The following is a 6,000-nucleotide window of genomic DNA, read 5'->3' as shown; positions in this document are numbered from 1 at the left end:
TAGCTTGGCGTGGTGGTGCACACCTGTAATCCCAGCTATTCTGGAGGCTAAGGCAGGAGAATCACTTGAACCAGGGAGGCGGAGGTTGCAGTGAGCCAAGATGGTGCCACTGCACTCCAGCCGGGTGACAGAGCAAGACTCCGTCTTAAGAGAGAGAGAGAGAGAGAAGAGAGAGAGAAATGTTCTTTTGGCGGGCGTTAAGACCCTAATGGAATACATGTTTTAAAAAAAATGGTGGGGGGGGGAAGAGAAAAATCATTAAAGATGAAAAATTGCCAGAAATTCCCTTGTGTACTTTTCCCCTTGCCTCTTACTTTCTGGTTTCTGAAACAATAACTGATCAATGGGGTGTGGTGAGGGAGCAGAGAAAGAATGAATAGCCCTGAATGCACTGATAATAGACTGCTTGCCAATAACCACTGATAGAGTTTGAATACAATTCTACAATGGGAAAAAATATTTTTAAACATATGTCTGATGAAGGATTGCTATCCAGAATAAATTAACACTTTCTAAAACTCATCATTAAAAAACAAACAACCCATTTCAAAAATGGGCAGAGGACTTAAATAGACATTTCTCCAAAGAAGACATACAAATGGCCAATAAGCACATGAAAAAAATATGTCCAGCATCACTAATTCTTAGGGAAATGCAAATCAAAACTACAATGAGATACAGGTACCACTGCGCATCCACTAGGATGGCTACTATTAAAAAAAAAAGATAATAAAAGTTGGCAAGGACATAAGGAGTTTGGAACCCCTATGTATGCACTGTTGTAAGCATGTAAATTGGTACAGCCAACGTAGAAAACAGAAAGTTCCTCAACAAATTAAAAATAGAGTTACCATATGACCCAGCAATTTCACTTCTGGACATATACTCAAAATAATTAAAAGCAGAGTCTCAGGAAGATATTTGTACACCCAAGTTCATAGCAGCATTACGCATAATAGCAAAGATGAGGAAGCAACTCAAGTGTCCATTCACACATGAAAGGATAAGCAAGACATGGTACATACAGACAGTCAGCCTTTAAAAAGAAGGAAATGTTAATATGCTACATCACAGATGAACCTAAGGGACATTATACTAAATGAAATAAGCCAGGCACAAAAAGACAAATACTGTATGATTCCACTTACATGGGGTACTTAGGGTAGTCAACATCATAGACACAATGCAGAAAGGTGGTTGCCTGGGATGGGGGAGAGGAAAGTGGGGAGTTATTCTTTAAAGGATACAGAGTTTCACTTTTAGAAGACACAAAGAGTTGTGGAGATGGATGATGACAATGGTTGCAAAGCATTATGAACTGTACACTTAATGGTTAAGATGGTAAATTTTATGTGTATTTTACAGAGAGAGAGAGAGAGAACTGGGCACCCGCTCTTGCATTCTCTTCACTAAAATCCCAAATGTCCATTTATAGATAGTCACCCATAAGTGTTTTTCTCCCGGCAGAACAGAATTCCAGTCTCTGCTCAGGAGTAGCAATCTGACTTGGGGAAATGATAAACTTTCTATAAACCAGGGTCCCCCAGAACAGCTTTCTCTTCATAGGCCCAGTACTAATTTTTCTTTTCATCCCCTGAGACAAACTATTTGACTCTGGATAGCTTTCACATGAGATGATAGAACTTGATGTTAATGTCATTAATTCCGTTTTCATATGCAATCTGCTTCTAGGATTAATGTCACCAGCCAGGTTCCTAACCTATGTGGAACACCCAGAGCCAGAAGAGTATAAAATTGCAAAAGCTCATGGCTCCTGAGTCCAAGAGTTCCTGGTTTTCCTGGACACAAGCGATAGCGCAGCACTTTCTTCCCCATGTGCCAGAGGCCTGGGGTTCTGCAGAAGAGGCCCCAAGGCCCCAGACGCTGCAAGCCCTAAGCTCAGTATATTCTAGGCCCTGTCCTCTCACTTTCTATTTCTTGTGTGGCCCCCATACTTGTGCCAGCTATCCTGGAACAGCCAAGAATTCAATTGTGACCTGCTTCCTCCCTCAACCTCTTCTCCCCACCCTCCCCACCACACTTCTTCTTTGGGAAGATTTGTAAAAATTAAGGTTATTATATCCATGTAACTTTCTGTATTTCTTTTAAATTGCTTGTTCTACTAAGTCACACAGGTTTGACTCCTGGATCTAAAAAAGTCACCAACTCTGGCTAAATCTTAAACATTGACAGCAATTGAAGCCTCATCTTCAGACCTAGGAGAAGATGAAAATCAGAATAAGCTGCAGCCATAAGACATGGGTCAAGAAATTAAAACTATTCAACCCCTCTAGTCCCGGGGACTATTGCAGAAGAAGTGGGTGTGTGAGCTTGTAAGGATCCATTTTAAGAGATAAAATTAGTTCAGAGTTTCTCTATAAATTAAACAGTTGCATTTGTTGTTGTTTTGAGACAGTCCTGCTATGTCATCTGGGCTGGAGTGCAGTGGCATTATCCTGGCTCACTGCAACCTCTGCCTGGCAAGACTCCTGGCACCTCAGCCTCACAAGTAGCAGGGACTACGGGGGTGCACCACCATGCCTGGCTAATTTTTGTATTTTTATAGAGACAAGATTTCACCATGTTGCCCAAGCTGGTCTCAAACTCCTGAACTCAAGATATCCGCCTGCCTAGGCCTTCCAAAGTGCTGATTTTACAGCCATGAGCCACCGTGGCCAGCCTATAAATTAAACATTAATGTCAAAGGAACACTGATGCAAGACAAGCATGTGGGTCCCTGTGTCAGATTAACAATGTTTTCTTGGAGCATTAACACATTCCTTACTTAAAAATTATAAAAGGTTATGAGAAGGTTTACGAAAATTATATCTTACACTCAAGATGATTAAAATTTAATAGATTTGTCTGTAAATTTAATTGACTTCATCCTGTCTTTATTAGGTTTTATTGTTTGGGAAAGTAAGTCTCAAAGAGTAAAAGTTTTTGCCTTTTTGTTTTTAAAATATTTGAGTTACCACTTTGACTAAATGAATGACTTATTTTACAATGACCTGTGATGCTATTTTGTGATATTGTGTTTTCAACCTTTGATGTTTGACAAACTTTCCAAAATCTAAATCTAAATTCAGGGTTTTGGTCTCACTAATTTTTTTGACATTACATCCCCTGAAATCCAAAGAGACATATTTGGCTTACTTGGTATAATAAAATCATCATTATCAAATATGAAATGATGTGTAAACTTCTTTGGCTTGTATTTATATAAATGTGTTATTAGTATGTGTTCCAAAATTGTATGAGATTCTTGTGATTCTGATATGTCTTAGAATATGTTATCAGAACTAATTATGATTATTATATTAAATTGTTATGTGCCATAGATACAACCAAATTTCCTTATCAATTGTGTCTTTAACCATGGCTGTTCTAATTCTTTTGTCATCCACAATCATTGTTTTACTTTGATACTTTCTTACGGTGGTTTATAATCAGTTATAGAGCTCTGAGGACTACTCTTTCTTTTTCTTTCGCTTTTATTTTTAATGAGATGGGTTCTCGGTCTGTCACCCGGTCTGCAGTGGGGTGGCATCACTGTTCACTTCAGCCTCAGTCTCCTAGGCTCAAACAATCCTCCCACCTCAGCCTCCCAAGTAGCTGAGACTACAGGTGCACACCACACACCCAAAAATTTTTAAAATTTTTGTAGAGATGGAATCTCCCTATGTTACCCAGGCTGGTTTCAAACTCCTGAGTTCAAGCAATCCTGCCACCTCAGCCTCTCAAAGTGCTGGGATTACAGGCATGAGCCACCACACCTGGCCTTTTAATACATTGTCTCTTCATTAACAGATAGTAAGTGTCTATATTGTGCTACAAAGTGATCAAAGTTCCAGAGATAAGTGATCAACAAGCAGAAATGGACTTGGCCATAAAGTGTTTGACACAATCAGGGGCTGAAAAAAAATAAAGCAGTAAGCATGACAACAAATAAATAAGACAGTGTTTATGTGATAAATGCTATCAAGAAACCTAACGCAAGTTAGATGGAAAGGTAATTAGGAGGATGCTATATTAGCTAGTGTAGTAAAAACAGAATTATCAGAGATACTTCCACTTTGATACGAATAATGCAATGAACAAAGCAAAGAAAAAAAAAATCCGGGCCAGGTGCAGTGCTCACCTGTAATCCTAGCACTTTGGGAGGCCAAGGTGGGCAGATCATTGAGGCCAGGAGTTTGACACCAGCCTGGCAAACATGATGAAAACTCATCTCTACTAAAAATACAAATAAATTAGCTGGGCATGGTGGCCCGCACCTATAATCCCAGCTACTCAATGGCTGAGGTGGGAGAATCATTTGAATATGGGAAGTGGAGGTTGCAGAGAGTCAAGATCACCCCACTGCACTCCAGCCTGGGCAAGAGAGCAAGACCCTGTCTCAAAAAAAAAAAAAAAAATCTGAAGGTGGAGTTACCATCATGAGAGAATATAAATTACAAAGATTCTAAGACTAGAACAACTTTATTATGGGCTGGGCATAGTGGCTCACACCAGTTATCCCAGCACTTTGGGAGGCTAAGGCAGGAGGATCACTTGAGGCTAGAATCCCAAAACCAGCCCAAGAAACATGGTGAAACCCCATCTCTACACACACAAAAAAAGTTTTTAATTACCTGGATGTGCTGGTGTCCACCTGTAATGCTAGCCACTCAGGACGCTGAGGCAAAAGGATTGCTTGAGCCCAGGAGTTGGAGGCTGAAGTGAGCTATTATGGTACCACTGCATTGTAGCCTGAGCTACAGAGTGAGAGGCCCAGTCTCTAAAATTAAAAAAAAAAAAAAAAAAAAAAAAGTTGGCCAGGTGCAGTGGCTCACGCCTGTAATCCCAGCACTTTGGGAGGCCAAGGTGGGCAGATCACAAGGTCAGGAGTTTGAGACCAGCCTGGCCAACATGGTGAAACCTGGTCTCTACTAAAGATACAAAAAATTAGCCGGGCGTGGTGGCAGTCACCTGTAATCCCAGCTACTTAGGAAGCTGAGGCAGAAGAATCGCTTGAAACCTGAAGGCGGAGGTTGCAGTGAGCCGAGATCGCTATTGCAGTCCAGCCTGGGTGACAAGGCAAGACTCCTTTAAAAAAAAAAACAAAACAAAAAAGTTTATTACCATCAGAGTGAACAGGCAACCTACAGAATGGGAGAAAATTTTTGCAATCTACTCATCTGACAAAGGGCTAATATCCAGAATCTACAATGAACTCCAACGAATTTACAAGAAAAAAACAACCCCATCAAAAAGTGGGCAAAGGATATGAACAGACACTTCTCAAAAGAAGACGTTTATGCAGACAAAAGACACATGAAAAAATGCTCATCATCACTGGCCATCAGACAAATGCAAATCAAAACCACAATGAGATACCATCTCACACCAGTTAGAATGGCGATCATTAAAAAGTCAGGAAACAACAGGTGCTGGAGAGGATGTGGAGAAATAGGAACACTTTTACACTGTTGGTGGGACTGTAAACTGGTTCAACCATTGTGGAAGATGGTGTGGCGATTCCTCAAGGATCTAGAACTAGAAATACCATTTGACCCAGCAATCCCATTACTGGGTATATACCCAAAGGATGATAAATTATGTTGCTATAAAGACACATGCACATGTATGTTTATTGTGGCACTATTCACAATAGCAAAGACTTGGAACCAACCCAAATGTCCAACAATGATAGACTGGATTAAGAAAATGTGGCACATATACACCATGGAATATTATGCAGCCATAAAAATGATGAGTTCATGTCCTTTGTAGGGACATGGATGAAGCTGGAAACCATCATTCTCAGCAAACTATCACAAGGACAAAAAACCAAACACCGCATATTCTCACTCATAGGTGGGAAATGGACAATGAGAACACATGGACACAGGAAGGGGAACATCACACACGGGGGCCTGTTGTGGGGTGGGAGGAAGGGGGAGGGATAGCATTAGGAAATACACCTAATGTTAAATGACGAGTTAATGGGTGCAGCAC

Source organism: Pan paniscus, chromosome 4 (genome assembly GCF_029289425.2).
Source record: "Pan paniscus chromosome 4, NHGRI_mPanPan1-v2.0_pri, whole genome shotgun sequence".
Taxonomy (NCBI): Eukaryota; Metazoa; Chordata; class Mammalia; order Primates; family Hominidae; genus Pan; species Pan paniscus.
Note: the sequence above shows the minus strand (reverse complement) of the source record.